The sequence below is a fragment of the Haliotis rufescens genome, unplaced genomic scaffold (genome assembly GCF_023055435.1).
Source record: "Haliotis rufescens isolate VD_foot unplaced genomic scaffold, xgHalRufe1.0.p SCAF_14, whole genome shotgun sequence".
Classification (NCBI taxonomy): Eukaryota; Metazoa; Mollusca; class Gastropoda; order Lepetellida; family Haliotidae; genus Haliotis; species Haliotis rufescens.
This window is the reverse complement of record NW_025963824.1, coordinates 4,924,814-4,936,890: the sequence shown is the minus strand read 5'-3', so window position 1 is coordinate 4,936,890 and position 12,077 is coordinate 4,924,814. Positions and strand designations below refer to the sequence as shown.

Below are 12,077 nucleotides of genomic sequence, written 5' to 3'. Positions count from 1 at the left end.
TAAGCTGACACGCCGTGATATAACTGGAATACTGTTAAGAGCGGCGTTAATAACCCAACTCACACACACACACACACACACACACACACACACACACACACACACACACACACACACACACACACACACACACCTGCATGGTACCCCAGCAGGATTTACCGCATGTTTCTGACTACTGGCGAGTACCAAAGAGTTAAAACCGACATGTAAAATTAAAACTTTCCTGTTGACAAACTATTCCAGTTATCGCCATCGTTGAAAGTGCAAGTATCATCACAAATAGTAATAGATTTTTCCTACATCATTACATAGCCAATATGATGTACAACACGACTGCCGAGAAACAGTGTAAAAATGTAAATTTAGCGCTGTTGCGCTTACAAACCACTGAATAAACCATGAACTTGTATGGAACGGTTCACAGCCAACAAACGTCAAGGAGACGCACTGCACAAAAACACTCACATGCGCACGCACGCATCAACCAAGTCAGCCAGCCTGACCACCCGATCCCGTTAGTCGCCTCTTACGACAAGCATAGTCGCCTTTCACGGCAAGCATGAGTTGCTGAAGACGTGATCTACCCGGATCTTCACGGGTCCATTTATATGTGATACACTGTAGAGGGTATGTATGGATGTAAACCCCTTTATTATGGAGTGAGTGAGTGAGTTGGGTTTAACGCCGCTTTTAACAGTATTCCAGTTATATTACGGCGTGTCAGCTTAATGTGGGAGGAAAGCCCAAAGTGATGCGAGTCTCAGACGTTTATCACTCATGCATGTCGTAAAAGGCGACTAACGGGATCGGGTTGTCAGGCTCGCTGACTTGGTTGATGCATGTCACTCGATTATTTACAGACCGCCGTCATATAGCTGGAATATTGCTGAGTGCGGCGTTAAACTACAAACCAAACCAAACCAAAACCACTTCGGTGAAACCCACGAGCACGGGTTTGGTGCTAACAAACCTAGAAACATAATCGGGGCGAACCGGGATTCGAACCCTTTATTGTGGAGGAACACAACGTGGCGGAGTATATGATGTGAGGTGAAAGGGGGTTCAGCGTCGCGTCCAAGATTTTTGCACTTATATTTTTGTTGTTTGTTCTTTAACGCCGCACTCAGTAATATATGATGGCAGTCTGTAAATAATCGAGTCTGGACCAGACAATCCAGTGCAGCCTGGAAATGTCGCGGGTCCGCAATGCAGTTGGAGTGAGTGAGTGAGTGAGTTGGGTTTAACGCCGCTTTTAACAGTATTCCAGTTATATCGCGGCGTGTCAGCTTAATGTGGGAGGAAAGCCCGAAGTGATGCAGGTCTAAGACGTTTACCACTTCGGTGAAACCCACGAGCACGGGTATGGTGCTGACAAACCTAGAAACATAATCGGGGCGAACCGGGATTCGAACCCACAATCATAGGTTTCTTGCGTGCCCAAGGGACGCAACTCTGCACAGCGAATCGCGGCGCCTTAGACGACTGGGCCACCCGTGCCCCCGCAATGCAGTTGGAGAAATTAGTCGTCATTGGTTGAAAATCCGGGGTAGAATAGGTCTTCAGCAACCCATGCTTGCTGTAAAAGGCGACTATGCTAGTCGTAAGAGGCGACTAACGGTATCAGGTGGTCGGCCTCGCTGACTTGGTTGATGCATGTCATCGGTCCCAATTGCGGCGATCGATGCTCATGATATCAATCACTGGATTGTCTGGTCCAGACTCGATTATTTACAGACCGCCGTCGTATAGCTGGAATATTGCTGAGTGCGGCGTTAAACAATAAACCAACGAACCATTGGTTGAATCGTGATTTGTTTGTTTGTTGTTTAACGCCTCACTCAGCAATATTCCAGCTATATGACGGCGGTTGTTGAATAGTGAAAACTTGTTTTAAGACAATTTTTAAGTAGAATAGTTTTGCACAAACGTTTGATAAACTTCAATAGATAAAATAAATTATGCTTCATCATTCAAACTTGAAAATACCTTCTAGATCTACAGGATGTATAGACAAATCAATTGAAATTTGCAATCATACACTCAAATGCTCACTTAACATACTGTGAAAGATGACAAATTCTATGTTGTATTCAGTCCGGCATGGTTTGTGGAAATCCCCATAACACGTGCAGCTTTTTCATAGAGGACTGTCACGTGACATGCCTTTTCAGCAATTGCAGGGACTGCATGTGCTAGAGGCCCGGATGTACCCGCCAGAAAACAAGTACCGTGGGCTGTTCACGCCAACATCAGACAACTTGTTGTCATGTGAGTATTTGGAGTGTATGATTGCAAATTTCAATTGATTTATCTAAACATGCTGTTGATCTAATAGGTATTTTCAAGTTTGAATGATGAAGTATAATTTATTATATCTATTAAATTTATCAAACGTTTGTGCAAAGCTATTCTACTTAAATATTGTCTTAAAACAAGTTTTCACAATTCAGCAACCGTCGTCATATAGCTTGAATATTGCTGAGTGAGGCGTTAAACAACAAACAAACAAATCATGATTCAACCAATGATTGGTTGGTTTGTTGTTGAACGCCGCACTCAGCAATATTCCTGCTATATGACTTCGGTCTGTGAATAATCGAGGCTCGATCAGACAATCCAGTGATTGATATCAAACCAACCAACATCGGAAGAATTTATCCGTGAATTTAATGTCTCAGACCGATGCAGACACTTGACAAATATTGGTTATTGGAGTTAGTGAGTTGGGTTTAACGCCGCCTTTAACATTATTCCAGTCATATCACGGCGTGTCAGCTTAATGTGGGAGGAAAGCCCGAAGTGATGCAGGTCTCAAACGTTTACCACATCGGTGAAACCCACGAGCACGGATATGGTTCTGACAAACCTAGAAACATAATCGGAGCGAACCGGGCTTCGCATCAATCATAGGTTTCTGGTTTGTGCCCAAGGGACGCAACTCTGCACAGCGAATCGCGGCGCCTTAGACCCGTGCCCCCGTTTATTGGAGCCTTACCCTCAGGTCTTCAACAGAGTCTTCAGTTTCCACATGCCATCATCTCTAATATCCTATTTCTGTACCCGGGGGCGCGGATGGCCCAGTCGTCTAAGGCGTAATGTGGTGTCTTAGTGGTCCTCCCACATTAACCTGATACGCCGCGATATAACTGTAGTACTGTAAAAAGCGGCGTCAAACCCAACTCACTCACAATGTGTTGTTGTGAAGTCATTTATTTATGGTCAGACACTAGTTTTACATCCATATCTGTGATAGTCTAGTTGTTTTACTGTCTTACTGTCCTTTGTCGACAGACCCGTGAAGATTCCGGGGTAGAATAGGTCTTCAGCAACCGTAAAAGGTGACTATGCTTGTCGTAAAAGGCAACTAACGAGATCGGGTGGTCAGGCTCGCTGACTTGGTTGATGCATGTCGTAAATCCCAATTTCGTGGATCGATGCTCATGATATTAATCACTGGATTGTCTGCTCCCGACTAGATTATTTACAGACCGCCGTCATATAGCTGGAATGTTGCTGAGTGCGCCGTTAAACAACAAACAAACCAACCAACCAACCTTTCACGACAGGTATTCTATTGTCGAAATTGATGTACAGTAACACTATGGTTATAACAAACTGAGGGACCACTAATTTTAGTTCGTAATAGTAGTTCGTTGTAAGCATATATACAGCATATATGCAACAAATGGCCGAAACTAAAAATAAGGGCGTTACATCGGTCAGTTCGTTACGAGCGTGTTCGTTATATACGTAGTTTACTGTATTTAATATGTATATAACTTGTTTCAGTCACGATTATGGCTGAAACATTGCTGATGTGACTTTAACGAGCTGACTCGCATTACATCCACTGTTCCGATTCCCTCTCGTCGCGTAAAAACAGAAATTAACTCATTTTTTCTCTCCACGGACACATGGCTTTATTAAAACCAAAGTTATAGTTTCAGTCAACTTTATCATCCAAAACTGGCTCCCACAGGAGATATCGCTTGGATGAGATCAAGCGATATCTTTACTGTAGTTATCGCTGCAATGAAATTACATCACAGTGCTTTCCAGACCATTGTGACGTCACTGGTTACCATGACGCAAATACTTTTTACACTGAAGACACTGCTAATTACTGTCTACAAATTGAAAAAGCTGGAAGAATGATGTTGGATGATAAATAAAATCTCACCCTTGTGTCTTTTGATATGAAATATATCAACACGAGTTAATTAAAGTGGAAAAATTCCGAGGCCAGAACTATTCACTCGTTTCATAAAATTGGTATTACACGGGAGCTCGTTTAGTATTTTATTTATTACTTGCCATTTACAACGTTTTTAGAATTATACTGTTGAGTATGAATAGGCTAGCTGACACCTACACGATCCACGGCATAGTCCAATTGAGTTTAACAGAATAATACTTCAAACACGTCAAAAGTTGAAAGGTATGAATTTAATACCATACTACGGTCCACCTTTAGAATTCACAAAATTATCGTAGGGCTAAGACTATCGCAACTCACATACTTTAACTTAGACTAACGACTGTCGTTGCGCTACAATACAATCGCCTTGTGGAACGGGCCTTGTACCTCAAACTTTACAATAACGTCACAATACCCGATGACGTAATTTGTGGAATTTTGTTGCAAGACCCATCTGCGAAACAATGCCATGTGACGTCACCCAAGCAACAAGGTTGCTGGGGTCATCGAGTGTGCATAAGCTCCTCTCAGTGATCTATCAACTCCACACGCAATGTCTTTGAATAAGCCAAGAGATGTTGAGAGCTTTCAATATTTGTTCGTGAAACGTGTTCCGAGAGTACACAAGCACGCGTTTTGGTATTACACAATGTGTAATACAGCTGTATGTTTATTAAACGGGTGATCTCTTCACGGGCAAGTAATAAACTGTAGTTATCGCTGCAATGAAATTACATCACAATGCTTTCCAGACCATTGTGACGTCACTGGTTACCATGACGTCACAATCAAATGACGTCACTAATGGCTCTGCTACTGAAGCTGTTAGCAATACTTTTTACACTGAAGACACTGCTAATTACTGTCTACAAATTGAAAAAGCTGGAAGAGTGATGTTGGATGATAAATAAAATCTCACCCTTGTGTCTTTTGATATCAAATATATCAACTAAGTTGATAAAAGTGGCCAAAATCCTCGGCAAGCCTCGGAATTTTTCCACTTTAATCAACTCGTGTTGATATATTTGATATCAAAAGACACTCGGGTGAGATTCTCTATTCAAACACGGAAAGTTTCAGAAATAACACGAAAAATGGTGATAACTGGTATTGTATTTTCAACATTTCTACTGGCCAATAGGTTAATATAGTGTTATAAAGTGTGCCCCGTGTGACTCGTTGATGAGCATTTTTTAATAATGGCTGGGGGGGGGGGGGTCGGGTAGCCTAGTGGTTAAAGCGTTCGCTCGTCACGCCGAAGACCTGGGTTCGATTCCCGACATGGGTACAATGTGTGAAGCCCATTTCTGGTGTCCCCCGCCGTGATATTGCTGGAATATTGCTTAAAGCGGCGTAAAACCATACTCACTCACTCACTAATACTGGCTGGTATTGTGCACAACCATCAGTAGCTGAAGTGACGACGTACATCCTGCTGGGGTGGCGCGCAGGGAGCAGATTAGGGCTTGGACGAGTCCAAATATATACTACCTCGATCGATACACGACCCTTCCCTACCCCGGGTACCCATCTGGGCACCGAACCCTGTTTATACTTGACACTACCCGGGTACCAACCCCGCTATTTCCCGATCCCACCTGGGTACCCATCTGGGCACCGAACCCTGTTTATACTTGACACTACCCGGGTACCCACCCCGCTATTTCCCGACCCCACCTGGGATGCCACCCCCCACCCCCTCGCACACACACACACTCCCAATGACCCGACCCTACCACGGGATCGGGTGGTGAGACTCGGATGCTGCAAATCATCTTATCCCATATTGCGTGGATCGATGCTCATGATATCAATCACTGGATTGGCAGACAGACGCCTTATGGCTGAAAAATTGCTGAGTGCAGCGTTAAACAACAAGCAAAACCCGACCCTATCCGGGACTACCCATCACGCTGTTTCCCGACACTACACGGGTACCCACCCCCAATTACCCGATCCTGTCCAGGTACGCGGTGTTGCTGAAAGATTGGTACAAACTCTGCGATTGGGAAAAGTAAAACGATCTGGTCATGCATACACGGAAGTTGTCTCAATTAGTTTTGTCTTTGTTCAAACATCAAGTGGGGCCATGAGACCGAGATCGAGCGTTGTTCTCCCCTTAATAAAGACAACGAGGTACACAAATTCACTTTCTTATAACCCTGATGTATTAATATATGTTTAAACTTATATTAAAACTTCTGAGGTAGGAATCAATTTAAATTTCGAAATGTTTCCACGTTTATTGATTTAACGATTGAATGAACTTGAACCCGTTTCTGTTTGTAAACGTATTCGCCCAAACACACACCGCTTCGCGGAAAAGTATTAACACGGAAGTTAATTGGTCAATATTTCCACATACCAGGACACGAGGGTCTCACCCACTAGGGTAACCCCCCCCCCCCCCTTTAATACGTGACCCTACCCAGGGAACCCACCCGCTTTCCCCTAAAGCTACCAAAAGCTACCTTGGTGAACCCAACACACACACACAATGATCCGACCCTACTTGGGTATCCATCCGGCTGTTAACCTACCCGGGTAACACCCCCTCCCCACACCCCCTTTTCCCGGACACTACCACGGCATCTGGTAGTCAGGTTCGCTGACATAGGTTGATATATGATTTGATTTTTTTATGATAGTATGAAAGTAGCAATGCTCAGTCAAATTTAGAATTTTGCATATTGTGTTAGCAATCAATCCATGTTTTATTCGAACAAACCACCATAGGTGGTACAGGAACTATACAAATAAAGTTATAACATAAACAATAAATTGTAGTGATCACTTGGTAAGTTGTAGATTATAGCGACAGCATTATTAATAATTCTTATAAATCTGGAGATATTTTTCACGATTAAGCAATTTGAGGTAAACAAAACTTTGAACTTTGCGAGATTCGGCCATTTACAAAGATAAATTGGAATATAATGTGATCTCATATGGTATCAAAAAAGGAGCATTTAAATAAATAATGAAACTCGTCGGCTATTTAGCTTAAGTAATCCTTCAGAAATACATATCCTAGGATATCACTTGTCTGATTAACTTTCAGAAAAGCTCTTGTTGACACCACCGTGGAGAGCCAGAAATTTCATTTTGGTCTAAAAAATGGCAACAAATAAAAATGGGCAACATTTTAAGAAAATGTTTATTTGAATTAAACCATAATATTTTAGTAGCATAACAGCAGTAATCCAGGGCCAATTTTGTTGAATATTCATCAAAACTGAATTTCTGGAATAGAAAAATGACTTTGAAATGTGGCGAAAATGTCAATTTTGTGGGGTAACTTAATAACTCAAGACACATCTGAGCTTACAGGCATCTAGTACAGCATCAACTGTGCCTGTTAAACTTTCTTTTGTCTTTCAACAGTTCTTCACAGTACTCCAAGTCATTTTTCATACTTTTCTCTTTTTGTGCTGCCTCTTCCAATGAGCAAATATAATCTTCCAAAGCTTCAGTTGACATTTCGTTATAAGCCTTTGAATATTTCAGCTCTTGTTGGATGTATTCAAATTCTATCCCATTTTTCTTGACTTTTGAAGCATTTTTGGCAAGGCTGGTTTTAGTTTGAGCATGGGCACTCTTTTATCTCCTGTTAAGGCTGAAATATTTTCCACTCATATTTGGCTTAAGAGTTTCCAATTTCTGTCTCTTTACAACAAATTCATCAGTGGCTCTTTTTAATTTTCTTTTTAAATGGTAATGTTCCCTTTCTAGAGATATCATTTTTCTTTCTTGTTTTGAATTTGTGTTTTTAGTTTGCTTACTTCATCCTTCAGGCTATTAACTTCATGTCCAAGGCCTTGCAATGCCATAAATCTGACCTCGTTCTCTCAGGAGTTTGTACTGGCACAATGAAATGCTCAGCTATTTATTTTCCTTAACTTGTCCTTTCTTCTTTTTATCTTCTTGCTGTATTCGTTGAAACGTACTCATTAATACATTAAAATTAAGCTGTTGGGGAACATTAAAAACCTATCCAACCGACGTAGCAAACATTTGACTGTTTCCGGGGGCAATTTGTGAATTTCAAATACTAACAAATTTGTTTGAAATTTAGTCGGAGCTACACTCACATCAAGCTGTGCTTTCATGCTGTCATTAAGTTGCAACTGTTCAAGTAATGGGAACGTTTTCAAACTTCACTGCTTATTTTCCAAACTTTATTTTCATTTTCAGTGCTACGTTTCTGGATCTTGATCTCAGCAATGAAAAGGAACCTGATCCACAACTACTACTAGAACTGCTGAATTGAAAAAAGTGATGCAATGTTTCTCTCGAAGAAATGTTTCTCTCACAAGGTTCACACTCAAAATGATCATGAAGCCACTGTGCAACCTTATTATTTTCTGACAAACAATGAGCATAAGTTGATGTTACAGATTCACAATCTCTCAATTTTCTGTAAGTATCAAGAAGATTCTTCCAATCATCCAATTTCCACGACCCCATCCCCCATGATTCACATTGGTGTTCAATATTTCACTGTACTTTACATGAATTAAAACATACAGTTATTTATTTATTGTAACACACATATAAGACATCATAATTGTTCATCCTACCTACGTTAAAACTACGTTCTTTAATGATAATAAACATGTTTCAGTCACAAACACATGACATTGACAATGTAAAATGGTTCAGCCTGACAGTTATTTTGGTATTTTTAAAACTTTAAACACATATCATAGTTTGTCAACGCAAAAAATACCCCAAAGTCATAAATATATTCTCCAATACAACATTCTTGCATTTACTGCCCCAAATTAAGAGGATTGTTGCTGGATTGTTAAAAAAACAAATACTGTTGTGTTTGTGAAACATGTCCGAAGGGAAGTAACTGCGTAGTTATGTATACCGCTGATTGAAGTAGGGTGAGGTCCGATTTAATTATTTTTTTATATATTGTCCCTTATTAATTACATCTACAACACACTGAAAATTATAACAAATGATTGCAGAAGAGAATAAACCTATTTTCGCGTATTCGGCTGTATTGAGAGTTTTAAGAATAACTGCTGCCTTCATCAAAGTAACTCAACTTCGAACAAAATTCTAAATATAGCAGCTTATGAAATACGAATAAAATATTTTTTTTAAATTACTATCTAAAAGGTAATTGATGCTAAATATATATTGCAAGACAATTCAACATGTCATTTATTTAATCAAAATTCAAATTAATGGTAAAACTTTGAGGAAGAATAGATACTGCAGTACAGATGTTTCAGGACATTATCCATTGTAGAAAAACACCCAGAGCCTTGTTTCAAATTTGATTTATTCTAACTAAACATATATTATTTCAGTTTATCATTTTCCCTTTCCTATGTTTACAAGCAATGAAACTGTGCATAAAATTACTTGTCCCCAATACTTTCCTGCTATTTTTTGCATAGAAGTGTTTGTAATATGTACATACCTTTGTATCTGATCTTTTAATGATAAACGTTTATTTGCAGTTTTGGTTTACCATGATTTAATCAACATATATATGGTTTGATATAATAAATGAAATATGTTTTGTGGTAACCAGACTTCACAGGATCTGTTCAATATTATGTCAATATGGGGATTTTCTCACTGTTTTTTAATGGATGGGGCTATATCTATCAAAGTGAAACTACTTTCCCTGGAAAATTATTTCTGCTGCATGGCTCCAGATAAGGACTGTATGTACAAGTGCAAATATACCAGATAAGATGTATGAATTCAGGAGGGGTCCTGATATCTGTGTATTGCCCAAGCTTTATTTAAATGTTACTTTTGTGTTTTGAGCAATATTCTCCTCAACCTCTTGACATCATCATCATAGCTAAGTGTTCACTGCTGCTACACAAACTTAATACATAATATTCTTATATTTCTATTTAAGAAAACCAGACATTCAGCCATTGCCTGTTGGCAAACATGGATGAGCTGAATGAACTCTTAGCAGTTTTTTCCAAAATCGAGCAACTGAGATAGCACTGGTGAGTGGATTAAATTTCTTTAAATGTATGAAGTATGGGAAATTTACTCCAAGTTTGATACATATTGAAGATCCGGAGTAGAATAGGTCTTAGGCAACCCATGCTTGCCATGAAAGGTGACTATGCTTGTCGTATGAGGCGACTAATGGGATCGGGAGGTAAGGCTCGCTGACTTGGTTGATGCCTATCATCGATCCCAATTGCCTAGATCGATGCTCAATATATTAATCACTGGATTGTGTTGTCCAGACTCGATTATTTACAGACCGTCGTCATATAGCTGGAATATTACTGACATAAACAATGTTAAACAACAAACCAAACCAACTGATACATGTTTCTGATTGAAATATTTATAAGCATATATATAATTTAATATCATGTTTGCCCTATCAAGGGCCCTGACACTATGGTAATCTTCCAAATGAAATTTCATGCTGACTTACTTTTGATGGACATACAAGAGAGATTGCACACCTAAAACTGTTCTCCAGCAAGATTGGTGGAAGGGGGTTATCATTTGATTATTGGGGATGTTTATTGGGCTAAATAAATAGGGTGATATGTCAGTTATAAAATCTTTTTTATTGACATAAGAAACAGATTAGGGACCCACCATGCAATATTGGGAGGGGTTATGTTATTTGCATATATAATTACACATAATTCAATTTACTTATTTACACATATTATAAACTCATCAATTTACTTACAGGGATTCCGATAATTCTAGGGTGGGGGCCTTCTGCTTTTAGCCCCTAAATTTGGAAAAAGGCCCAAAATTTCAAATACAATTGGACATTTTAACATTGTGCTGTATGGGCAAGTGCGGGTGTACTTAGGGAATATATGAAATTGTCACATAAAGGGCCCATGTCAGAAAATTCCTCGAGTGAACCCTGTATTTATAAACAGGTGTCAAGACTTAAAATAATATATACACTCATATGTAAGGTGGCGCATGTGAACAGGGTATTACTTATTCAATTATTCCATTATGTTATCAATAACTTGTTTTGACACACTTGTGAAGTTCATTACTTGTAAATGTCAGAGTGCATCCAATGACTTATAATATGCACACTGACATTTTTGCTATCATCTGTAAACAGAAGCTGAGGAGGAAGCCTTCAGCTGGGCTCTTTACAAGCCACTGACAAGTACATGGTGACCCATGTAAAAGAATGGCTTCGAGTTCCAGGAGCAAGGCTTAGAAATGGCATAAGGAAAACGCGTACTGGAAAAAACAGGTGCAGATAGAGAATCTGCAAACAAAACAGCTGAATTGCAACGGAACAAAGAAATCCAAAAAGTTGGTTTTGACAACATATTTTTCACAGGGTTATGTCCCTTGTTTTTGAACTTGGTACATATACTCCCAGGTTCTCTTGGACACTACTGAAGTTAATAAATGAAACTGTCCGTGCTAACTAAGGTACAAACTCCAAAAGATGGTTTTAAGAACTTAATTTGTATGGAGTTATGACCCTTTGCTTCATGCTTTTTTAACTTGATGGAATGGGGGGGAAAAGTTTGTCTCGTAAACGAATTTGAAGCCACATAAATGAAATTTTGCAGGCCAATATGAGGGGTATATGTTTAGACTCAGTTTTAAAACTTGATTTGAGAATAAATGTTTCACATCCGCCTTGTTGCAGGTAGAAACACTGTTTTCTTGTAAATAATAATAAATTAATAATAAAGTTTATTATTCTATTTTGCTCTTTGTGTTTAATTATAAGCATTAACTACACATGTATTAGGGTACATAAAAAATAGTACTGTAACAAGTGTAAGCATTTTGATTGTTTTGTACAGCTAGAAGTATTGATATTACTTACAGTTGGTTTTCAAAGTATTAACTATGATAAACAAATTATCTTTTTAAA

General features: G+C 39.3%; 1 long non-coding RNA gene across 1 annotated transcript; it reads left to right on the top strand.

Moving 5' to 3' along the window:
* The first annotated feature begins 7,503 nt into the window (after window positions 1-7,503).
* Window positions 7,504-11,813, top strand: LOC124111857. The gene is made up of 3 exons (XR_006857545.2): window positions 7,504-8,617; window positions 10,092-10,188; window positions 11,301-11,813. It is a non-coding gene; the product is annotated as an uncharacterized LOC124111857 (long non-coding RNA).
* Window positions 11,814-12,077: the final 264 nt, after the last annotated feature.